The following is a 26,098-nucleotide window of genomic DNA, read 5'->3' as shown; positions in this document are numbered from 1 at the left end:
AGCTTCCTCCCACTCCTCACACTCACAGGGAGAAAAACCTGCAACTAGCCCCCTGCGCACCTCTATGTCACCACCCTGCCCTACAACTGACCAAACAGGGTGAGTCGCACAGATTTGGCTGCAAAATCCCAGAATGTTGCATTGAGCTTGTTGGGAATGTACGATGGTCTGGACCAGCTTCCCCAGTGTCCACCTCTACGGAGCACAGGGAGCATTTGACTCATGCTCTACCATTTGGTAGTGTTATATGGGGAAGCTAACATGAGAGAGAAGAGAGGGACTTGGTAGGCTTTTCCTATGTTCTCCGGTGTTGATCCGGGCATACCAGCTGACAAAGTGTGGGCGATGGGCAGCCATGATCGCTGGAGAGTCTTCAAAAGGAGAAGCCAGACACTGGCAAAACGAAACACCACGTCTGGTCTCTTCTTCTCTTAAACACAATAGATGCCAAGAAATGATTGCTCTACGTACCCTACAGTGCCTAGCACTGCTACTACCCCTGCAGGATCCCGGATCTGCAGCATACCACAGCATGCTCCTGCCAGGAAAGGCTTTTAAAAGAAAATAAATTCAAGAGCACTTACTTCCACATTATAAAAACATTTTTGGCAGATGCCAACTTCATTTTTTGAATGTTCTTTTACCCAGTAACCTAAGCCTGGTGCGCTGGGCAGAGTCCAGCTTGGGGAATTCCATCCTCGCCGCCAGAGTCTTGCAAGGAGTTTGACTGGGCATGCCGCGTTATTCCTCATCTCTGCCACTACTGTCTTGTTCATTCAACTAGTACGATTCATCCCGAAGTATGGGACAGTGAGGAGGATGGAATTTCAAAAGAGAGCTATGCTGAAGAAATGAGAGAGGAGAGGTTTCAGTCCATGCATTTAGCAATGCTCCCTGAAAGTCAAGTCTAACTTCACTCATACATATCAAGGGTTTTTTTGCTAGAATGTTGAGTGTGTATGTGCATGTGTGTCAGAGGATGACATCAATCTTTCTCATTCTCACTCAGCCTTAGTGATCGAGGCAAGTTGTCTCTCTTGAACTGAAGCTCGCTTGCCAAGTAAGCTAGTCCAGCTAGCTTACCCCAGGGTTCCCATCTCCACTGTCTAAATACTGGGATTAAGAACCGACTGCCACACCCATCCAGCATTTATGCATTGGCATGGGTGCTGTGAATCCAAGGCCAGGCCACCGTACTTACTCACTAGCCCTATCAAGGTGATTCTGCGTGCTGTTTGCAACAATATTGCACACAACAGGAAACACATTTCTTCACTATAGAAGGGAGAAGCTGCCAGGCATAGTTGTGCACACCTTTAATCCCAGTAACTGGGAGGCAGAGGCAGGTGGATCTCTGTGAGTTCGAGGTCAGCTTAGTCTATACATTGAGTTTCAAGACAGTCTAATCTATATAGTGAGACTGAGTCTCAAACCCACGCACGAATACACAAGGAAAGGCAGAAGTTGGACTATCTTCGCTGTGTCGTGGACTTCGGACGTCACAAACACAGGAAAGGATGAGTAGAGTGATATATGATAAAGTCAACGTTTTTAAAGATTTATTTCACGTTAATTTACATGAGTCCAAGTGCCTTCCGAGGCCAGAAGAGGGCATCGGATATCATGGAGCCTGAGGTTTCAATGGCTGTCCGGTGCCCAGCATGGGTGCTGGGACCCAGACTTGAACCTCCTGCAAAAGCAGCAAATGTTCTTTTTGTTTGCTTGTTTTTGTTTTCTCGAGACAGGGTTTCCCTGTGTAGCCTTGGTTGTTCTGGAACTCACTTTGTAGATCAGGCTGATCTCGAACTCACAGAGATCTGCTCGCGTCTGCCTCCTGAGTCCCGGGATTAAAGGCGTGCGCCATCATTGCCTGGCTTGACTGTGGCTCTGATTGCCCGAAGTTGTGCCCTAAAGAACCAAAATGCAAACGAGAGAGCCACATCTTCAGGAGGAGTCAGAGTTCCCGCCATCAAGCGTGAAGACGCAAGCGCCCACCCAGGTGTGGCACTGCACGTGTGTAATAAACTCACACTTTTTTCGCTTTCCCAAGGAATTGAACCTCAATCCTTGCAGAGTCTCCTGCAGTCCCTCCTAACTGGGCACACTGGGCACTCTGGTCCAAATCTGTATTGCCCCCATCTTTGCTGTTCAGGACTTTTAATTCATTGGCGACTACCAAGGAAACCAATAATTCCTTGAGAGTAAAAGCCCTGCGTCTTTCGTGTTTACTGCTGAAAACCGCAAGCAACACAAAGACATTGCTCACAGCATTTGTGGGAAATGGGGCTTTAGCATTTGCTCAGAAATCTGTGGCCAAATAAGTGGGCTGTAGTCTCCAATCTTTTTTTTTTTATATTCACCCCCTCACTCCTCCTAGATCTACTCTTTATCTCATGGCTCCCACCCCCAACTCCAACTTAGCGTCCTCTTTGGAACATTCTCCTTCTTGCAGGGCTCCCTGGAGACAGCCTTCAGAGACCCCGCATCGCATCTGCAGCATTTTTGCTGTTGCTGTTGTCTGGATTAACACTGTGCTAAGGCAGAGAACTGCAGATCAGTCCAGCAGGTCACGGCCCAGTCCATGCCTGGCTAGCTGCCTGGTGCAGTCAATAAAGTTTTATTGGAACACAGCCATGACTATTCCCTCTCCAAGTGTCAAGGGCGGCTTCTCACTGTAACCCTGAGTAGTTTCAGCTGAGACTGTCCGAGCCAAGAAACCTAAGACAGAACTTCTACAAGGGGTAAAAAAATCAGAACTCTGGTTTGGATGTTGGAATTTTTTTAAGACAGTTTATGGTTTCTTCAGCCAAGTTTGGCTCCATTCTCTGTTTGCTCATCCTTTGATCTATTAGAGTTTGAAAATTGCTGTATCCATTTATCAAGAACAAACAGGACAGGTGCTGCTATAGCACTCCTCTGAGAGGTTCTTCTGCCCCAGTGCTTCTCCATCTGCCCAGTGCTTCCCCATCTGCCCCAGTTCTTCTCCATCTGCCCCAGTGCTTCTCCATCTGCCCCAGTGCTTCTCCATCTGCCCCAGTGCTTCTCCATCTGCCCCAGTGCTTCTCCATCTGCCCCAGTGCTTATCTATCTGCCCCAGTGCTTCTCCATTTGCCCAGTGCTTCTCCATCTGCCCCAGAGATTATCCATCTGCCCCAGTGCTTATCTATCTGCCCCAGTGCTTATCTATCTGCCCCAGTGCTTACCCACCTGCCCCAGTGCTTCTCCATCTGCCCCAGTGATTATCCATCTGCCCCAGTTCTTCTCCATCTGCCCAGTGCTTCTCCATCTGCCCCAATGATTATCCATCTGCTTCATTCTTTCTCTGCCATTTCTTGTTTCTGTTTTAAGACAGGGTCTCTTGTTGCATAATCTGATCTCAGTTGAATTCATAGATGGTCTTGAAACCCTGATTCTCCTGCCATCACTTCAGAGTGCTGGGTTCCATCTGTTCTGTGAATGCCGGGATCAAAGATGTGCACCAATGTGCAGAAGGAACCCAGGGCTCTGTGCTTACTGGGATTAAAGATGCGCACCAGTGCGGATGGGGCCGAGGGCTCTGTGGATGCTGGGATCACAGAAGCGCACTAACGCAGATGGAACTCAGGGTTCTGTGCTTGCTGGGATCAAAGAACCCAGAGCTCTGTGGATGCTGGGGTCACAGAATTGTACCAATGCAGATGGAACCCAGGAGTCTGTGGATGCTGGAATTACAGAAGTGCACCAATGCGGATGGAACCCAGGAGTCTGTGGATGCTGGGGTCACAGAAGTGCACCCATGCGGATGGAACCCAGGGCTCTGTGACGCTGAGTGAGAACTCTACCTAGCTGAGCTGCCCATGTTCTAACAAAGTCCACAATTCTTAGTTACCCTTGGAATTCGGGGGAGGAAGACATTTCATGCTTAGCTTCTTTTCGCAGGCTCTCTTCCCTCTCAATTGTTCATCCCACTCCAGTTCCTAGAACACTCCCAGACGCATGCTTCCCTTTCTTGAGGTTCACTCCCACGAGTACCGTGTGAGTTTTATCTTTGAACATCACTGGCTTCTCGCTATAAGATCTTCAGATAATAACTTTGAGTTTTTCTTTTTCACTTCTTCAGATTTTTAAGGTACTATCTGTGCTGGCTGGTCTAATGTTAACCCGATAAACTAGTGTTAACGGTTAACTGAGAGGAGGGAACCTCACTTAAGAAGGTACCTCCATAAGTTCCAGTTGTAGGCAGGTCTGTAAGAATTTTCTTAGTGATTGATGGGGGCTAGCCCATGTTGGGTTGGGCCATTTCTGAACTGGTGGTCCTGGGTTCTATAAGAAAGCAGGCTGAACATCTATAGGGTCAGCTCCAAGAGAGAAGCAGAAAGGGAGGGGGACTTTAGGGCATTGTTTCTAAGCCTGGTGGTTAATTTTACAGAATCAAGGTTTCTATAGTGAGAATGATCTTGAACTCACGGTGAGTGATATGAAAACCAGGTTGAACAGCACCACGAATCTGGGGGTTTGTACATATTAGACAAGCAGCTCATCAGTCGAGTTACATCTCCAGCCCCTTTGCAGGAGAGAAATTCTAATTTCTGTGGTTTACCCTGAGGGAGAAAGGGAGCAGGAGACGATGCTACTGGGGTTGTCAGAGTCGCTCGGGCCCTGGCAGTACTCATTGTACAGGGCCCCTCATTCTTCCATGTACAGGACCCCTCATTCTTCCACCCAAGTGTTAACCAGGTCCAACCCTGCTCAGCTTCCAAGATCAGAAGAGACTGGAAGAGTTCAGGGTGGTATGGACGTCAACTCAAATTCTCCATAGAATGATTAGATGGGTAATAGTGAATATCAGACAAAGTGTGAAGATTTGTTCAACGGAGTCACATTGGGAAAGAAGTAAGGGGGTCCATCTGCTTCCCACTTTGGAGCCCTGAATTGAGGTTTTAAATAGAGGGTTAGTCATGCGAATTAACTCAGCGGTCTTGGGAAGGTAATGGTCCCAACCAGCATCATGGTCTGCGCTTCAGGTTCAACTCACCGGTCTTGGAAAGGTATGGTCTCACCCAGCATCACTTCAGGTTCTACTCAGCGGTCTTGGGAAGGTATGGTCTCACCCAGCATCACTTCAGGTTCAACTCAGCGGTCTTGGGAAGGTATGGTCCCACCACTTCGCATCACGGTCTGAGCTTCAGGTTCTCCCACAAAGTGGTCAGACATGGTGCCAGACTTCATGAAATCTCTTTCTAGGAAATAAGCTCCACTTCTGGCAGCAACCAAAGCCCTGTTCTTTTCCTTTCCAAGCATGAGACCCCAGATGAATTAGTCAATTTCTCAGGGACCATTGTTTCAATAGTTCAGTAGCCAAAGGGAGGGAAACCACTTCTCTTCAGATCATCTTCACCCAGCCAGGTTGGTTCCTGAAGGACCAGAGGTACAACTAAGTTCTTCACACTGGAGCATCACTGTTCAGTCCTCCAGACTGGGCAACCTCTTCAACCTGCTGCAACTGAGACCTGAGGGTGAGAACCTGGCTGGCCTTGCCAGCCTTCCCATCCCAACCATCTAGGATGGTTCTCATAGAGACCCAGGAGAAACTGAGAAACCTCTTGAAATCTCGGTTTGGAGGTGAGTGTGATTGTGCCTGCTGTGGAGAGTCATCTCAGCACTACGGTGTTGGATGTAGGAGGATCAGAGGTTCAAGGTCATCTTCAGCTGCTGAGTGAGTTTGAGGCCAACCTGGTTAGAAGAGAAGAGACTTTGTTAAACCAAAAAAAAGAAAGAAAGGAAAGAAAAGAAGAAGGAGAAGAAGAAGAAGAAGAAGAAGAAGAAGAAGAAGAAGAAGAAGAAGAAGAAGAAGGGGGAGAGAAAGAGAGAGAGAGAGAGAGAGAGAGAGAGAATGGAAAGGAAAGGAAAAAAGAGAGGATCAAAAGAAGAAATAAATCTTGATTTGATGTTATCAACTGAAGAATTTATGAGCGTGGACATGTGACGAGTATGAAAAACTCTACCCAGTCCAGGTATTTATTCTTTGCAGCTTTGGGAATTGAACCCCAGGGCCTCGGGAATCCAGTCCAGCACTCTACCATACAGCTGCATTCCTAAGCCAGAAAATAGACTTTTGAACCTTTGTATTAAAGGACTATTAATCAGCCCACCTTGGCAGCTGATTTAATGCTGATTTAATTTAAAACGAGCATTAAAGATGAAAGGCAATTATTCGCTTGCTAAATGAAAAAGACGCTGTGATTCTGAGGGATAGAATAGAATCTGTCACTGAAAAGCAAATTCCCCACTGATCAAACACGGCTAAACTCGGGCCAGACACCTCCGCAAGCCACAGGTTCCTGTGGAAGCAACTAAAGGCACAGGAGACACTGAACACTCGCAGGTCTGTGAAGGACAACAGTGGCAGCCTGGCACTACCAAATACAGAAGCCGGAAGGGATTCAGAGGAAGTGCTCTGTAGCTGGAGCTGACAGACAGGAAGCCTCCACACACACACACACACACACACACACACACACACACACACACCCCGCAGCAGCCCGACCTCCTGAGCCTGAAGGAGCTCAACAGCCAAGCCCAGGTGACAGCAGCTAGAGGGGGCGTTTGTTGTTGCAACACAGGAAGTATTGACAGCTGCTGTTCAGAAGGGTTTTTTGGTTGTTTCAATCTGGAAGTTTCAGACTTCGTCTCGAGAAAGCCAAGGACTCTAAAACCCCTCTCATGCCTGCAGCCTTAAGAACAGAGTCCATGCAAACCTCCAACCGGAGGGAGATGCCATTCCTAACTGGCAGCTGGGTACCAGTGTCTGCAGAGAGAAGCCCTGACAGACACAAGCCCCATGACGGCCAAGAATTTGTAACTGCAATTTGTCTGTGAAGCCTGGGGGCAAAAACTGGAGCCTTGGAGCTGGGACACCCAGGGACCCTCTGTGCTTAGCAAGCCAGAGTCCCTCGGGCCAGGGGTGGAGTTCAGATGGTAGAGCATGCCGTCACCACTGCGGAGATGAGCTGTAACTGGCCGATCTCAAGCGCACAGGGGGGCAGTTGCAGGAAGGAAGCATGACTGATTTTTGCTTGGACTTTGGGAATGACTTCAGCAAAGAACAGACAATGGACGTCGTTGGTCCTGTGAATGCAATCATCTCTACAGCCCTGGGCCCTACCCGCAGGCTTCTGTGACCCCTAAGCTGAGCAGCGGTGGGCTTTCCTAGTCTAAGAGGAGACTGTTCATTGCAGGCTGCCAGCTGCTAGGTTAACTCTGCAGTCCTCTGCCCTGTCAGCTTTGGGTTCCATCCCTCGGCCCCATGCGGTCCTCTCACCAAGGGTGAACTATTGGTGGGGGGGGAGAACAGACCACAAACTACACTTAGCATTTGCATAGGAGCATTCCAGTGTAGAGAGGAGGGGTGAATAGTAGTGAGGGGGTCCGGGGGAGTCTTCTTTAGGCTGGGATGAAGTCATTTCCTGGGCCAGAGCTCACAGGGGATTTCCCCGTTTTCCTAATAGGGAGGCACCGGAAGCTAAGGAGTGGCAAACACTACTTGAAACTCACTTTGTAGACACCATTCTGTCTTCATTAACAGAATACTCCAGGCCAAGCAATTTATAATAAACAGTAATTTATGGCCCATGGTTCTGATGGTCCAGAAATCCAAACTAAAAGGACCAGCACCAGGGAGAGGCATCTTGCTGCATGGCAGCGAAGCACCATGGGGCAGAAGGCCAAGAGGTGGGAAAATAAATCCCTGTTGAAGAAACCTACTACCACAATAATAACACTTGGAGCTAGGCACCATCTTTGCAATCCCAGCTCTAGGCTGGGAAGAAAGATCAAGAGTTCAAGGCCAGCCCAGGTTGCCTAAGAAAACTTATCTAACGAGTAATGGCAATAAACAAATCAGTAAAACAAGCATCTTTTAAACGCAGGGAAGCCTTTATCTACTAGCCTCCCTTAAGTCCTTCCAACACTTTTGGAAGTGTCCAAGATTAAGTGTCCAGAACACACTTTTTGAAGAACAAATACACACACACCACATCATATCCTGCACTAACTGGTGTGGTTGACTGTTAAATGATACGACTCTCCTGCCCAACCCTGCATCTTTCTTCTGATGTGGAATTTCCCTCTCTATGCTGTGATGACCATTAATGAATAAAGAAACTGCCTTGGCCTGTTGATAGGGCAGAATTTAGGTAGGCGGGGAAAACTAAATGGCATGCTGGGAGAAAGGAGGCAGAGTCAGAGAGAAGCCATGTAGCCCTGCTGGAAAGAGATGCTGGAACTTTAGCCAGTAAGCCACAGCCACATGGCGATACACAGATTAATAGAAATGGGTTAAATTATTATATAAGAGTTAGCCAATAGGAAGTTAGAACTAATGGGCCAAGCAGTGTTTTAAATAATATAGTTTCTATGTGGTTATTTTAGGGCTAAGAGGCAGGGAACCAACAAGCTGTCCTCCTCCAACACTTCACAAATCTTGGGCACAGTGCAGCCTCAAACACCTGTAATCCCAGTGTTTTGGAAGTGGAGGCAGGAGGGTTGGGAGTTCAAGATCATCCTTAGCAACATGTTGAGTTCAGGGGCTAGTGGAGCCTATGTGAGACCTTGTCTGGAAAAAAAAATTGAGGTAAATTTTGGATGAGGAACTGAAATGAAAAATAATGCATGATATCTGGGTCACCAACTGAAAATAAGACAGATTGAGAAATAAAGGTTGTGGCGGGAGGAAGTGGCGGCAGAGCAGGGCAGGATAGAAGAAGAGAGGCTCTGGCGTGGAGATCTTGTTCAGGGCCATGCAGAAAAGGGTCGGGATCTAGAGAGCGAAAGGCAGAATGGAAGACTTTTGACAAAACCGTCTTTTATGACACCTTCCTCCCTCTGCCCTCACTATTCCTCGCAGCGCTGGAGAGAAGCATGCTGATTCAGTCTCCCATCCAATAGACCTTCTCCAGCAAAGCAGAGGTGGGGATGGACTTTACTGAACTGACCCTCTGGCTCTCACAGACTCAAGAAGGACAGTGCATTGCTCTGAAGATGGATCAACTCTGTTCCCCTCAAGACAACTTCTGAGTCCAGGGGAGCTGCGGCCGGTCCTGAAGAAGCCATTGTGTGGTTGAATGTGCTCAGATCCCAGCACTGTAGGTAGAACAAAGCACACTGGCCAGTCTACACTGCCATCTGCACTGCCGAGGCTAGTCCACGTGGAGTTTTCTCCTGCTCAGAAAGGTGTTTGTGTTGGCTGGATGTGACTGTGTGTCCTGGGGTCAGGCTCTGGGGTTGAGAGAAAACACAGTCCTTTCTGTCTGTCTGTCTGTCTGTCTTTTGTTTTGTTTTGTTTTGTTTTTTGTTTTTTGAGACAGGGTTTCTCTGTAGTTTTGGATCCTGTCCTGGAACTAGCTCTTGTAGACCAGGCTGGCCTCGAACTCACAAAGATCCGCCTGCCTCTACTTCCCGAGTGCTGGGATTAAAGGCGTGCTCCACCACCGTCTGGCTTCACACAGTTCTTTCTTAAAATTGACCTGGACTGGAGCAACTCCTGTCAAAGTCTCAACAGGTTTCTGTGCTTGCGATTGAACAGATTTCTATGGAAAGGAAACAGCCAGTTGTGGGGAGGGGGAAAAAATGGTAGAAAGAACCATACTTCCCACCGTTGGCATTTGTATGTGGCCACCGCGTCAAGACAGTATGCATGGAGGAGGCGCGGGCAAGGAAATGGATGGAACAGAGCGCAGAACCCAGATATAAGTTGGGGTTGCACCTGTAACCCCAGCACTTGGGACGTGAGGTGGATCTAGCCTCAGCTACATAGTGAACGACCTACTGGGTAAACTGGGAATGCGCATGTATTACGAAGGTCAACTAAAGAAGAAAGGTAGGCCAATGGGGAACAGACTTCCATTCACCGGACAGCCCCGGAGCCGCTCACCAGAGCCTCACACCTCACACCAGCAGAGTGTGGACCCTGGACTGAAGCAGTGTGGCACTAGAGAAACCACGAGAAAAGAATACATCACAGGAAAAAAATTGGGGGGACTAGGAATAGAGTTCTTAGATTCAAGACCAAAAGCACAATCCATAAAAGGAAAAATTTATACACTGGGCCTCATCAAAATTAGAAATATTTGTTTTGTGAGAAATCCGGTAAAATACAGAATGGAGAAAACATTTACAAATCGTGTCTGACAAAGGCCTTGTGTCCAGAATACACAAAGAACTCCTAAAACAACATTTTAGGGGAAAAAGATATTTATTTGTCCCCTCAAAATTTTGCATTGAAATCCCCAGCCCTTAAGCAGTGATGTTACCAGGGTCAGCCTCATAGGCCAGGGAGCTAAAGTCAGCAAAGACTGGGTGGGAGATGGACCCTGGTGAGCCCAGTGAGGATGTGTGTGGAACCCCACACACACCAGGAAGTGAGCCCCACCACATACCAAATCTCCTGGCATCGTTTCTTAGACTCCCAGCCTCTGCAACCCTGAGAAACAGATGTCAGTCCTTTAACAGCCCCATCCATGGGACCCCCTCATAGCAACCAGATTAAGACAGGAACCCAAGGCAAACCCCAGCACCATGCATTCCTCAATGCTCTGTGAACCCCTTGATGGGATCATGAGGAAGGGTGGGGTACAATAAAAATTTCTGTGTCCTACCCAGAAATTATGACTCAGTATCCCTGGATGGGACCCGAGACAACTGCGTGAGCTGAACTTGGTGGTTGGGACCGATAATCCTGGCGCCTGAGAGGCTGAAACAGGAGGAAGACTGGGAGCTCACAGCCAGTCTGGGCTACTCGGTGAGTTCAAGACTTCCAGACTGTATGAAGGACCCTAGGACAGAGAGGCGGGGCGGGGGGAGTCCAGCACTGGATCATGAGTGCCCTGAGGTGGCAAAGGAAGGCAGGGTGGTCAGTAATCAACCTGACATAACTGCGAACCCTCAGTTCTAAGGAGCAACCTCTATCTTGTTTCCTAGGGTGTGCACTCAGCAGAATGCCTTCTGCTCACACAGCAATGCCTAAGTCCTCAGGAGCCTGCTCTTACAGAAACAGTTTAATCAAAAAGGAAAATGAAAACATATTGTTAAGGTTTTCATATTTATCTTTATGAGTATGTGCGCTCAATGGGGTGTGCCCACAGTGACTTGTATGAGCCCACAGCGAGACATAGTCTTTAGGGTGAGCCATAGATTTTGGCATCGAGGGGGCTTTCATTTCACAATTTAGCCAGTGTCTGAATCAAGCAGACATGAGTTGAGCCCTCAGAGCAGAGGCCCCTGGCAGTGTCAGTAGGGAAGAGCCTGCCTCAGGGTCAATAACCCTGTTTTCTCCCAGTGGTTTTCACAGCCAACACAGATAAATGTGCACACAGGTTTCCTTCCTGCCAAACCCCAAATCAGCCACATAGCTACTGCAGCATCCGGCTCCCAGCTTACACTAGACCCCAGCAGGCAACAAGGCCAGGCTGGGTTCATCTGAGCAGCGCCTGAGTAAGAGCATCCAGACAGAAGAGAAGGAAAAATGGCCTCTGGCCGGTGAGGTAAACATCAGTCAGCTCTCCAATGTGAAAGGTTAGTCAAAGGAGTGAGGAGGGAAGGAGGAGGGGTGGAGAGAGGTGACTGAGATGGCTCAGTTGTTAAGAATATTTGCTGAGTTCCAGGACAGCCAGGGCTACACAGGAAAACCCTGTCTGGAAACCCACCCTCCTAATGAAAAGAAAAATAAGCTGCTATCTCAGAGGGTCAGAGTTCGGTTCCCAGCAGCCACATCAGGCGGCTGACGGCAGCCACTCCAGGTCCAGGAGGTCTGGTGTCTTCTTCTGCCCTCCACAGAACCCGCATACACATACACATGTAACACACATACACATGTAACACACAAACACATATACATGTAACACACAAACACATATACATGTAACACACATATAACACACATACACATGTAGCACACATACACATGTAACACACATACACATGTAACACACAAATATACATAATAAGAGACAAATCAAATCTTTTTAAGGAGAGAGAGAGGCTGGAGAACAGGAGACAAAAGCCACACTGTTGATCTTTAGGGGAATGACAAGCTCACTCCTGGACTTTTAGGGTGGACTTCCCCGGCCAAGGAGTTGGTGGAGAGTCTCCCCTGCCTGCCACACAGCCTAGGTCACAGAATTTTTGTCTCTTTAGCATGCCATTTTGGTAAAAAGTGATGAAGTAAAACAGAGGCCGTCTCACTTCCTTTCACCTCTTCATGACTTGTTTCTTCCTTGGGCTAAAACCCAAACAACAAATATCGACATTCCCTTCTCTCTGATGGACTGGAAGTACACAGACCACTGGAGAGCGTGCTCACTTGTTCCACGCTCAGGAGACACCACACACACGGACACACACGGACACACACCATTTGTGAACACACACTATATGCACACCACACACTCTGCTGTCCTGTGCCGTGTAGCCCAGCTGCTTCACCACCGCAAGCCTGGAAAATTCGGAAGGGAAGCATGGTTAACTGCCAGACAGGTCGAACAGCCCACCTTGGAGAGGGCCCGGCCACACACTCTGTCACTCATCCCTGTATCTGAGACCTCAATCCAGTGAGAGGCACCCCAAGTTTCAGTGAGTTCAGAGCCACCGCTTGGAGTTAAACCAGCAGCCTCTGGGCCAGCCTGGCTAGGGTTTGAAATGCAGCACCGCCCCGGGTGGGAAGAAACCTTGCTGCAGTGTGGACTCCAAACGAGGCGGGGAAGCCCTCTAGTGGCCGGGAGAGATACAGCAACAGCAAGGAGCTAGACAATAAAGGACTTTCTAGGCCTGACCCCCCTCTCTCCTTCAGTCCTTCTAGGCACCCAGTCACTCCTCCTCAACCGTCTCTTGCCACGCCCTGCTCTGTCTTGCCACACAACCCGCCACATTCAGTCGCACTGCAATCTGTATTTCCTAGATTCCCTTCTCCAACATTTCTGGAGAACGTACCCTGCACCTCGGGCCAACTTCGTCTTCCCTTCAGGCGTGGCTAATCTGTGGCCTCTAAGACTCTCCCGAGCTTCCAGGTTGTGTGGAGTCACTATCTTGGAATGTAAAGGTGTGGGGAGGGGGTGGCCTACTTGAAAGCCACGTCACTGACCAGGGCAGGGCAGACTGAGCTCACACGGGCTGTCCCAACAGAACCACGCACCGTCACTGAAGGGAAGCCGAGTTGTCAGAGCACTCATGAACATGACTTAAAACCGCTGGTTCATTAAAGCCGCATTGTGCTGGTTAGAATCCCAGTCCACAGCCTATTAGACGTGTAACCAGAAAAGGTTCTGAATTCGTTGCATCTTTACGAGGTTGTCATGGAGACAAAGGGAAAGCCAGGCATCTGGTTCAGCAGGGCTTGCCAGTCAGTGCTTTCTGACTGGCAGCCTTGGCTTCTTGGCCTCTGGCTGGGGTCTCACGCCTTCTCTCTTTGCCTTTTGGTGTTTTAGTTGGCCTGAGGTGACCTCTCCTTACTCTCTGACACCCTTTCCTTGCTCGTAATTTCCCTCCCCTTAGGGACTGCCTTAGCAGGACCACAGCCCTTGATGTTGGGCTAACTTTCATAACGTTATAACTTACACCATGCCACAGAAGCGCACATGTGGTGCTTTCTTGTGCATGCAATCTTGTTGAAAATTAAACTTTTGCATTTACACATTATTGAAAGCACTCCTTACATTGTTTGGTCTTTTTCTTCTCTGAATAGCTAGACTGCACACTTCAAATACTCTAAGAGAACCACAGATAACATATATCTAACATTGGCTGCCAGGTCTCAGCAAAGACTAGAGGCTAAACAAATGATACTTTGTATTATATATCATTTTAAATTAGTTTGAGAGTTGCCAAGCGAAAGGATAGTTTTGTTAATAGTCTATTCCAAGTTATAATTGCCTTTGCTGTTGGAAGCCTTCCAATGGCTCTTCTCCTGTAAGTAACTCGTGTGTGTGTGTGTGTGTGTGTGTGTGTGTGTGTGTGTGTGTGTGTAATGGCCTTCTCCCACCCTCCTGCTCCCTTCCCAGATGTTCCCATCCCAGGTCCTCCTTGTGGCTAAGGGAGTTTGTGTCCCCAGTTTGGGCCAATGAGACTTGAACTCGGACGGGAAACAGTTGAGAAAAGAACTCTTAGCTTCCGGGCAGTAGCCCAAATGGAGGCTCCTGGTGGATGACATGAATCAAGAGAGCAAGGAGCCTCATGCTCTTCCTCCCATGTGACTTGCCTTCTGCTAATCTTCGCCGGTGCCCTGTGTTATATCCATTGTGATAAACAGGAATGAGGGTGTGCTTTTTTCTGTCATGAAAGAAAATAGCAGATTAAAATGACGGGAGGAGAGGGTCTTGTCAACATCTTGGTCCTAGAGTTACCAATTTCCAGAACTTCAAGAAATAAATATCTGTTGTTTATGCCTGGAGTCATGATGATCATAGTTTGACCATGAGAGTCAGAGAGAGGGCCCAAGGAAGGAGTGTAGAGGGAGGCTGGCTAATGGCTATCTGGCTATCTAAATACATATCAAAGCAGCACATTCTGTTCTGCACATTCACAGTAGCTGGGGTCCACTCATGAAGTCACCGTTCATGAGTGACTTGAAGAAAGAAATCCGGAAGAGCTGAGTCACGATAAGGTGACAGAAACACGACAGCTCCAGTTCGGTCGGCACATGTGGTTCATTCCGGTACTGGAATATCACCTGTGCGCTGGTTCTTCAACTCGGTCTCTTTGAGAGCCTGATGCTTTTACTTAAAGTCTGGAAAGCTGGCCATTTGTATTGAGGGCAACTGGGGGACAGATGGGTGGATGACGAAGAATTAGAGATGCACTCGCCAGCTTAAGGACGCTCCTGGGAAGCTCATGCCTAGTGGAGTAGAAGCTGCCCCACAGGGCATCGCCCTGGATCCTCCAAGGCGAACTGTCAGAAGCAAAAGGAGCATTGACAGAGTTCAGAGTACGCCCGAAAGAGACCGTCAGCACCATGAACACTGGCCTTCTGTATCAGTTTAGCTCAGCACCGAACCTAGGGACTCAGAGAGCTAAGTAACAAAGTCCTCACCCTGTGTATGGAGACAGGAGGATTAGACGTTCACAGTCATCTTCAGCTTCATAGAGAGTTGAAGGCCTGCTTGAACTTCGTGAGACCCTGCCTCAAATTAATAGAATCGAAAATAAAAAATAATTGTCACTTTATGAATATGTCTGTATTGATAGAATTCTTGCCTAACACGCATTAGGCCTTGGGTTCAGGCCCCAGAAGAGTATGAAGTGGGCATGCAGGGGTTATCTGCAGTCCCGGAACTGGCGAAGTACAGGCAGGGAGATCAGAAGTTTGAGATCATCTTCAGCTATGTGGTGAATTCAAGGCCGGCCTGGAATACAGGTCATTTGCCTCAAGTAAAAAGAAAAATCTCTGTTCTTGTACCCTTGCCAGGTTCCCATGGAGAAGGGAGAGAAGTAAGAAGGAGAAAGAGGAGGGGATGGAAAAGAGGCATGTAAGGCCCTCCTTCCTCTTTGGCTGAAGGCAGTTAGCATACAATGGTGATCAGAGAAAAGAAAACTCAACAACAGATAAAATTCAAGGCTTTATTCTTTCCAGGGTGAACTGTTTCATGTTGGTGAGTTAAGAACTGATCATTAGTTACCACAAGGTGACATGTCACCATCCAGGGCAGGGTAAGATGACCTCAGAAAACAGACTCTGGGAGCAGTAGAAAGTCACATTTGTCAACACTTGTGTCGTATAAGCTGACAGGTGAGTGGAGAGGAGGCTACCATAGGCTAAAGCCGTAATCATTGCATATTCCCAGCATGTGAATGCTTGCTCTTTAGCTGGTGGCCCTGTTTGGGTAGGTTTAGGAGTCTGGCCTTGCTGCAGGGCGCGGATGAGCTGGCTTTGCAGTTTGGAAACCCTCCATGCCATTCCAAGCTTGACCTCTGTTTCCTGCTCTGGTGGGTGAGTGAGCGTTTAGCTGTTTCTGCTGCCGTGTCTGGAGCTTGTCATCACGCCCACCATCAAGAAGGTGATGGACTCATCCCTCGGTAACCATAAGCCTCAAATAACTCCTTCCTTCTGACTTTGCCTTGGTCACGGTGTCTTAGCCCAGCCATAGACGAGTAACTAAGACACAGTATGGTTCCATATAATCTCCTGACCTTTCTTTTTCTCTACACAGGACTTGTTGACCAGACTCATGTCTCTGTATCTCAGTATGAGTCATTTGTTCAATAAATATTTATCAAGTCTGGTAAGTTCAGATTTCCTAAGCGTTGCCTTAGGAAACCCGATGAATGTTAAGCATCACGTCTTTGGTCAAGCCATTCCTTTACTCAGGAACATTTGATGACTCCCCACTACTCCCAGCAGGGAAGAACTGTAGTACTTGGAGCCCTGCTCCTCCCTCTGAGTGACCTTACCTCCCCGCAGGGGTCTCCGAGACCACCACAGCCAGCAGAGCCATGACCAGCGGGAGGCAAGAAGGCAGCTAATTCATCACAACTCAGTAGCTTGTGTTCATTCAAACCCCGAGTAGGTAGTTTATTTTAGGCCTATTTAAGCATAGCACATTTCCTGGTGCTAATTAACTTAACCCTGTGAGCACAATAAAGACATGACTACATCAAAATGCTTTGTAAAGTCTTGTGAGGTTCTATAGATTTGACGAGCTCACCATAAGGGTCGGGGTAGGGGGCGATCCGGTGTGGTCTCGCCACAGATAGTGCAGCCCTTCCTTTGAAGGAAGAGCCCGTGTGCTTAACATTCCTGGTTCCTGTAGTGCTTGTCTGTGAGCGCAGGGACCTCTGTGACCCAGATTCACCGACGCCCTAGAAGCCACTGTGATATATCACAAGACTCAATTTGCCCTCATCAGATCCCTACCCTTTGTCCTCCTAAGTCACTTAGACGAACAGGAAATAGAATTATATTTCATTTGGATTCCACTTACATTTTCCTTTTCTTTTTTGATTAGGCCTGGAATATGAGCTCTGTGTTGGCAGCAGCCGAATATAATTAGGTTAGCCTAGACCTTCCTGGATGTGGCATCCTGGGCAGGAAAGCTCAGGCCTCTCAGGAGCAGCCCTGTGCAATGGCAGCAGGCTTATCCCCAAGGGGCCTTTAGTCCCTGACTGTCAGAGGGCTTGGAGTCAGCTTGCCTGAGAGAGAGGTCAGGCACAGCTGTCACCAAAGTCTGACCTGCACCCAGCCTACACAGGCTGTTCCAAGACAGCATGCCTCCCCACCCCTGGCCAGTGGTCCACACTACTGGAAAGAAAGGCTGAAGAGGTGGCTCAGTATTAAAGTACCTGCTGTACAAGCGTGAGAACCCAAGTTTGTGCCCCAGAATCCAGACAGAAGAGCCAGGTATGACTGCACACACTTGTAATACCAGCACCAGGAAGGCAGGAGAAGAGAGTCCCTAGCCAGCCTAGGCTACTCGGTGAGTTCAAGGTCCAAGAGAGAACCTGTCTCAAAAGGTGGGTGACACCAAGTGAATGACACCCAAGGATGTCCTCTGGCCTCCACACATATTCGGTGATACACACACACACCTAGACACATGCAAAGAAAATATCAATTTGAATTCATTACTGTCTAGACGGGGGCAGTAACTCTGAGTAAAGGCTTGCTGTACATGTGTGAGGCCATGGATTTGACTCTCCAGGACCCATGGAAAGCCTAGAATGCTATAGGCTGTAATGTGTGTCTGTAACCCCAGCACCCCACAGCAAGGCGGGAGGCGAGATAGCCCTCAGCTAGTCTGGTGCACACAGCTGCAGACAATGAAGAGACCCTGTCTCAAACAAGATGGAAGACAAAGACACTGAGGGTGTCCTCTGACCTCCAGAAACAGGCATGGCACACATGTACTTGTCTTCATCCATAAACATGTGCAAACACATACATACATCATGCCCACATATATACACATCGCACAAATATATACATATTATCCTGTTATATCTTGCGCACTATTTGGGGAATATTGAATACAGCTAGTTGTGAGAAACATTCAAAATAGACGTATTTTGATAAGATAAGATATTTTGATAAGATAAGATCAACATGTACAGACTTTGCCTTTCTCTTCTTTCTCTTTTGTTTTTTATTATTGTGTGTGGGTGCACATGCTTAGCTGTGTGTGTGAGTGTGTGAGTGCAGGGTTGCTCATGTAGAAGTCACAGGACAACTTTCAGGAGTTTTTCCTCTCCCCCCAATGGATGGTTCCAATCCGGAGATCACACAGATAGCCGTAGTTACACTAAATGGGTCACAATACAAACCGAGAGTCATGAACCTGGGAAAAGGGACTGGTAGGGATGAGAAGTGTCGTTGAGAGAGATGGGAGGGGGATAGGAGAGAGTCGGGGATAGCATAACCAGAGCACATTGCATCTATGTATGATTTTACCCCAAACCAAATCAGTAAAAAAGAAAAACCTGCATTCAGTTTTTATGACTGAATAATATTCACTTGCACGCAGGTACCACACTGTATGTACTCATCTGTAGACAGATATTAGTTGTTTACAGCTGACAGATACACGAGAATATGGCAACACAGGTAACACACCGTATGAATTCATCTGTAGACAAACACTCGCGTTGTTTACGCATACACAAGAATGTGGCTGCATAGTTTGCTTCACAGATAATCTGTTCAAGTACATCCAGCTCTCTTAGGTATAAAAATGGAATTTCTGGGGCTAGAGAGCTGACTCAGAGGTTAAGATCACTGACTGCTCTTCCAGAGGTCCTGAGTTCGGTTCCCAGCAACCACATGGTGACTTACAACCATCTAAAATGAGATTGGTGTCCTCTTCTGGCACGCATGTGTACATGCAGGCAGAATACTGTATACATAATAAATAAATCTTTTTTAAAATGGAATTTCTGAGTCATGTGGTAGTTTTATCTTCAAGTTCTTTAAAAATCACCAAACTGGCCAGGCATGGTTATGCATACCTTTAGTCCTAGCACTCAGGAGGCAGAGGCAGGAGGATCTCTCTGAGTTTGAGGCCAGCCTGGTCTACAGAGTGAGTTTCAGGACAGACAGGGCTACACAGAGAAACCCTGTCTCGAAGATAAAGAAGAAGAGGAGGGTAAGAAAAGAGGGAAGGAAGGAGGGAGGGAAGGAAAGAAGGAAGAAAGGAAAGAAAAAAGAATCACCAAAGAGCTTCCTGCCGTGGCTTTGCCATTTGCCGTCCTCACCAGCTGTGCAGGAAGGTCCTGTGCTCTCTACAGCCTCACCAACCCTTGTTTGCCATTTTGTTCTGTTTCTTCACTATAATCATCCTGGCAAATGAATGGAGTCTCGCTGAGTTTTGATTTACTTTTCCCTACTGACTGATGATGCTGAACAGAGTCCCATGGACTCCCAGCCCATGAAGAAATGTTTATTTGAGTCATTTGCTTCTATTTGCCCTAGATTGTTTAGGGGCTTTGTTTTACTGTTGGACTTTAGCCATCATTTATGTATTTATATATAAGCCTTTATCAGCTATGTGGTTTGCACGTACACCCCTCCATTCGGTGGGCTGCTTCTCATTTTGGCATTATCCTTTGACACACAGCGTTTTTAGCCTGAATGAGCACGGGTTGTCTTTCTTCTGTTATTGCTGCTGTGCTCTGCAGTTGACCTGGCCTAGGATGGCCTATGGATTCTCTTAGGAAGTCTCGCAAATAACATCCTGAGCATCTCAGTTTGATTTTCTACTCTTTATATAAATTCTAAATAATGGAATCCAACTGAATGTTCTTTTACACCTGAAAATTTCTAACTAATCAGTCTTATCCACAATAGGTGAGAATCACCAACAATCCAAGGGCCCACCAATAGCAGGATGAATAAATAATATGTGAAGGATGAGACACTGGAATGAGAAACAGCAATTTCTAAAAAGAATGCGGTCTCATAGGTACGAACATGAACAGATCTCACTGACAGACTGACAAGGACGGAAACACAGAATAACATACTGTACAGCTCTGTTGAGTATGCAGTTAAGGAACAGGCAACTCTATGGTGACAGATAGAAGATCTGTGGTTTCCTTGCCTGTGAGTCTTATCAGGAAAAGACACAAAGGAACAAGGAAGCTTTGACTGGGAAGTGCCGAAGTAAAATTCACATCCTGATGTAGGCTATGATTGTGTGTGTGTGTAAATTCACTGAATTGTACATGATTTTTATATATGGTTTGCATACTTTACTAACTAAAAATGTTGAATCTCTGGGTGGTGGTGCGGGAGAATTATCTGTATTCTGTCAATCATGTATTTTAATAAAATGCTGATTGACCAGGCAGGAAGTATAGGTGGGTCAACCAGACAGGAAGTAGAAGCGGGGCAATGAGAACAGGAATATTCTGGGAAGCAAGAAGCTCCCTCTGCCATTCCTGCGCAGATCACTGAAGAAGCAACATGTGAGCTGACAGCTAAAAAAGGTACCAAGCCACATGGCTAACACAGACAAGAATTATGGGTTACTGTAAGATGTAAGAATTAGTTAATACAAAGCCTGACCTAATGGATCAATCAGTTTATAATCTTAAGGAGTCCTGTGTGTAATTTTCTTTGGAGCTTGCTGGTTGTGGGGTACTGGGTGGGATAGATACCCAACAAGCCGGCTCTCATGTTACAGGGTGGTGGTGCACAGCTCAATAGCAGAACCCTTTCCTATCATGCACAAGCCCTGGATTCTTCCCTGAATCAATCAGTTTTTCTTTTTGAATCTCTGGCTAAGAGGTATAGAGGGTTCATGTTAGTATATCACCCTGATGGGGTTTTCCCAGGGCATGATCTCAACTAACTGTAAAATGCTGTGCCTTCTCTGGGAAGCCTCCAGACATGTGATGGAGGATAATCAATCAACAACAGATAGACACAAGTGATGGAGGATAACCAATCAACAACAGAGAGATAGAAGTGATGGAGGACAATCAATCAACAACAGATAGAAGATCCTTAAGATGGTTACAGACTCTTGAACATTTTCTTGTGACATGAATTCCTCTGAGGACGAGATGGTAGGGCTGCCTGTCACCATTAGAGTCCTAAAGCAAAAACAGTTTGTCTCAGGGAGAAAAATCATCAAAGCCAAGCAGAAAGTTTAAAGTGTGAACTGTTGCTAAGATACCATCCACAATAATTGAAAAGAATGAGGGATTATTAAAGCAGAATATTCTGAAACTCAGGTAGAAGTTCAACCACTGTCATATAGATGCAGACTCAGACATAACACCAGGGAGGCAAGGGGTGGGGATGTAGCTCAGTGATAGAGCGGTTGCCTGTCAAGCCCAAAGTTCAATCCTCCCTAACTGAAATAAGAAAATATAAGAAAATAAATCCAGGAGGCATGGAGTGGCTGTACTTGGTCTCATGTTGCCTGTTCATTTGTTCTTTCAACAGCACATTAAGAATTGTGTCAAACAGTATCTTCTGGTCATGGCATGACCGACGTACCCATAAACTTACATCAGGGATGTAAGTACCTAGAGGTAGCCACAAGACTAGGCTCATCAACATTCCTTCATGGATACTGGTCAGTTCATAAAGCCTCCAACCTTCCCTGGGGAAGCCACACAGTTAGGGGAAGTTAGTGGTTTCTGGAGAAAGGAAGCCGTATTCCTCAGTGCTGTAGCCGACGTCAAGTCACCCTTGCTAGGATGGATATCTCTCACTCATGCTCATGCAGACAACTCTGACATGTGAGAGCAGGAGGGACGCTGGCAGGGAGGAAGGGGAAGTTGTGGGGGCAGTGAAGGAACCAGAGAGAGTGCTGGAGAGGGAATAAGGTCAATGTTGTGTATGCATGAAATCATGAAAGAATAAATACATTAAAAAGAAAAGTTATGTTGCCTGCCACACATGATTTTCAAGTAAGAAACTGGCTTTTTAAAACTGCATATACGGAGACCTAAGTGGCTAGAAATGTCCGTCATTAGTCCATGCAGCAAGGACATGATTAGTCCTTGGCTGTGACAGTGGTGTAAAGAAAGTAGCTGAGGTGAACAGGTGGCACTGGGCAGCACCAGCACACTTCAGAATGGACTCATATTCAAATGAGATATTTGAAGCGGTCAATCAAAACAACAGCCAATCAAAACAACAGCCCATCAAAACAATAGTCAGTCAAAACAACAGCCAATCAAAACAGTAGTCAATCAAAACAACAGCCAATCAAAACAACAGTCAATCAAAACAACAGCCAGTCAAAACAACAGCCAATCAAAACAACAGCCAATCAAAACCTGGGTGAAAGACAGCATGTATAGAAATGAGGCGGCTGTCTGGTTCATCTTGGGTCCTGAGACTAAATGGATAGCACAATCACTACATAAAAGTGACACAAGAAAAGAACCAAAGCTTTCAAAGTTAGAAACCAGGCTCCAGTGATGTGTGCAGTTTCAAAAGGGTTTTCAGTACTGAAGTGGATTAACAACAGAATAACAAAAACCAATGTGTCAGTCAGGAGCTAAAAGATGAATTTGATTATTGTCTATACTATGCTCTGCTCAGAGTATTTAGAAGCATTGTTACCCACTACACACAAAATAAATAAGAGATATAATTAGAAAGAAAAGCATGGCACATTTACAGTGGGTGGTTTCAAAGATTAATATAATGAGAGCTGACAGCCTCTACATTTACTAATAATGGCCAAAACAGGGATGTTCAGGGCACACAAATGTTGCTCAGTAGTAGGGTGCATGCTTGCACCCAAGAAACATGCATGCACCCCAAGAAACAAAAATAACAGAGCTTAAGTTGGAGAGATGGCTCCGTGTTTAAGAGCACCGCTGCTCTTCCAGAGAACACAAGTTTGGTTCTCAGCACCCACACGGCAGCTCACGCTGTCTGACACTCCAGTTCCGGGAGACCTGACGCCCTCTTCTGGCCTTTTCAGGCATCAGGCGCCCACACAGCATACAGACACAGATGCAGGCAAAACATATATATGTTGGCAAAGGCGTGTTCTCCACCTCTGCCAGCTGTGCACCCGTCCCAGTTCCAGGTGTGTAGCAGGTCTATGTCGCACACACCATTAAGCAGTTTGTAACACACTGTTCACAACCTGATTCCAATGCTTGGTCTCCTGAAAGAGCCAGAGCTGTTCCTGCAACTAGCATGATATATACCTATTAAATTTTTTAATTAAAATAATTAAAGAATAAAAACAGCACAGTGTAACTACCACTAAGATGTTCCAACACATTGTCTAATTTTGGATTGAGTAAGAAACAAGGGTTATCATGTGTCTATTACAAAAGACGGGACCAATTGTCTCCCATCCATGACAGTTCAGGCATTACATAATTTTTTTAGTGTGAGGAATTCAGTAATTTCAAGCATTTCCCACATGAGATCTGCTTTTCAAAATGGTTAAGTAACCAACAGATAGCAGAGTCAACTCTCTTGCTCTCTGTGCTTCCATGCAAATCTCTACTTTTAGGCTTCAAGGTGTGGTGGCGTGGTGCAAGCCTGTAAACCTGGCACTTGGAGACAGAGGCAGGAATTAGGAGTTCAAGGTCATCCTCAGCTACGTCGCAAGTTCGAGGCTAACCTAGGCAATACAAGTGCTTGTCCCAAAAGTGGAGCGAGGGTTGTGCTGGCTGACACAAGCTAACTAGACACAAGCTGGAGCTATCTGAAGAGATAGAACCTAATTGATAAGATGTTTTCTTAAGATCTGGCTGTAGGGCATTTTCTTTATTAGTGGCTGATGGGGGAGGGCCCACGGCCCACCCCATTGTAGGTGGGGTCATCCTCTGGGCTGGTGGTCCTGTGTTGTTGGAGGCCACTTGTTCATTTCCCACCTGCCCAGACTCCCGAAATAATCACACAGAAACTATATTATTTGCAATACTGTTTGGCCAATAGCTTAAGTGTATTGCTAGCTAGCTCTTACATCTAGAATTAACTGATTTCCATTATTTTATATTTTGCCACAAGGATCATGCCCTACTGGCAAGGTTCTGGCAGGCAACTTGCGTCTTTCCTCTCTGGCAGCTAAATGACGTCTCTCCACTCCACCTTCTTTCTCCCAGCATTCAGTTTAGTCCCCTCTCCCCCACCGCCTAGCTCTCCTCTGCCCTATCACAGGCCAATGCAGATTCTTTGTTCATTAATCAATAAAAGCAACACATAGACAGAAGGACTTCCCACACCACTCCTGGGTTCTATAAGAAAGCAGGCTGAGCAAGCCATGGGGAGCAAGCCAGTAAGCAACACCCCTACATAGCCTCTACATCAGCTCCTGCCTCCGGATTCCTGATCCATTTGAGTTCCTACCCTGACTTTCTTCAATGGTGGACTCCGATGTAAGCCAATTTTTTTTTCCCCAGCTTGCTTTTGGTCTTGGTGTTTCATCACAGCCATAGACACCCTACTAAGACAGAAATTGGTGCCAGGATTGTGGGGTTTTGCTATGACAGACATGACCTTGCTGATTTGGGGGGACTATGGAAGGACCTTGTAACTTTGGGCTAGAAAAGTCACTGAGTGTTGAGAGCTCAGTGAACTGTTCCATAGGAGCTTGGAAGATGAGACTGTGAGAGCAGGGCTGACGATGGAGGCCTGGCTTGTTACGTTTCAGAGGAAAACAAAGACTCTACTGGGCCATTTGTGTGAAGAATCTGCGGTGTCTGGCCAGCTGGAGATGAAGAATCAGCTGTGATTAACAAGAGACCAGAACCACTAAACTAAAACCTTTGTCTTGCGGGAACAGTGGACGCTGATCAGCCGGGGCTGAAAAATCGCTGTGACTAAGGCAGGAACAGCATCACTGAGGTGAAGTCTTCTGGGAAGTGTTTTCCCAGGGTCAGCACACAGAAGCTGGGTTCTCGAGGTGGCCAGGGTTGTACCTAGCACTGGCGGCCAAACTTGGTCAGAGAACCCAGGTGGTGCGGGTTTTGAAGTCATGAAGAAAGAGATCATAGAAAGCAACTGAGTTTGAGTGCTGTGCCCCTGAATAGAGCCCAAGAATCCTGAAAAGTGCAGCCCAGTTGCAGCAGAAGACCCCGCATTTTTGGAGACGCCAGTGTCGTGGGATGGTCACCAAGAACAGCAGCAGCCACGGCGTGAAGTGGGCTGGAGCCTGGAAGATGAGCCGTGTGTACTGCAGAGGGTGGAGCCGAAGAAGTGAGTGATCCCAGACATGGGGCAGGAAATTGTTTACACTGTTGGCATTTGGATGGTGCAGATTGTGACTGCGCCCCATTCTTCCCTCTCAAAGTATTAAGTACTTAATTTATATTTGATTGACAGATACTCACAGTTGACAGACTTTGAATTTAAAAAAAAAAAAACTTTGGGTTTTTAAAAGAGCTAGATTGTTAAGTGTTTGGATTTTTAAAGACTATGGAACTTTTAAATTTTGGAATGCTTACATTATAATGTTGATATTAATCTATGGTCTTAGGGATGAATAAGAAAGGAAAGATTATAACCTAACAGTGATGTACTTGTGCGGCTTTAACCAGGGGTCAATTGTACCGACTAGTTTTAAGACAGCTTGACACAAGCTAGAGTTGTCTGAGGGGAAAGAGCCTCAATTGAGAAGATGCATCCATAAGATCCAGCTGTAGAACATCTTCTTAATTCATGATTGATGGGGACGAGCGGGCATCAGAACAAAACACTCTCATGCTCCCACAACCATCGTGCTGGGCTCCTTCTTCCCCTCTAGTGGGGCAGGACAGTCCTGTTTTGTAGTTGATGAGTGGCTGTGTTTCCTCCTGCCCTATAATCTAGCACATCCATGGGGCTGAGGAGCCACCACAGGCCAGGCAGCTTGCTTGTGTGTCAACCAGCTGCTGGAAATGGTTTTTGACCGTAGCCGTCAGTCTTCCAGCCAAGGCAGCCCTCATGAGAGACACATGCGCCTCAATCATTTTCCCAGCAGGTAGGTGATAAGAACTTCTGCCCTGAAGAGGACTATGGGGGAACAAAGTATGGGACTTCTGGACATATTTTAAAATTAGACCAACAGTATTTACTAAGGAGAGAAGCCTCAAGGACATTCCATGCCCTGAGGATTGAATTATGGAAGACTCGCCCTGCTTTGAATAAGATACCACGCTGTCTCAGTTAATCCTCACA

The 26,098-nt window shown here is 46.9% G+C and overlaps 1 long non-coding RNA gene across 1 annotated transcript in view; it reads right to left on the bottom strand.

Moving 5' to 3' along the window:
* Window positions 1-880: 880 nt before the first annotated feature.
* LOC125408609 (uncharacterized) overlaps window positions 881-26,098 on the bottom strand; it is a 40,654-nt gene continuing 15,436 nt past the window's right edge. The window contains exon 4 of the long non-coding RNA XR_015738514.1: window positions 881-5,712. This is a non-coding gene — a long non-coding RNA (uncharacterized LOC125408609). The remainder of the gene's footprint in view (window positions 5,713-26,098) is intronic.

This window comes from Myodes glareolus, chromosome 8 (assembly GCF_982192425.1).
Source record: "Myodes glareolus chromosome 8, mMyoGla1.1, whole genome shotgun sequence".
In the NCBI taxonomy this organism is placed as follows: Eukaryota; Metazoa; Chordata; class Mammalia; order Rodentia; family Cricetidae; genus Myodes; species Myodes glareolus.
The sequence above is the reverse complement of the archived record's forward strand: the minus strand, read 5'-3'. Positions and strand labels throughout refer to the sequence as shown.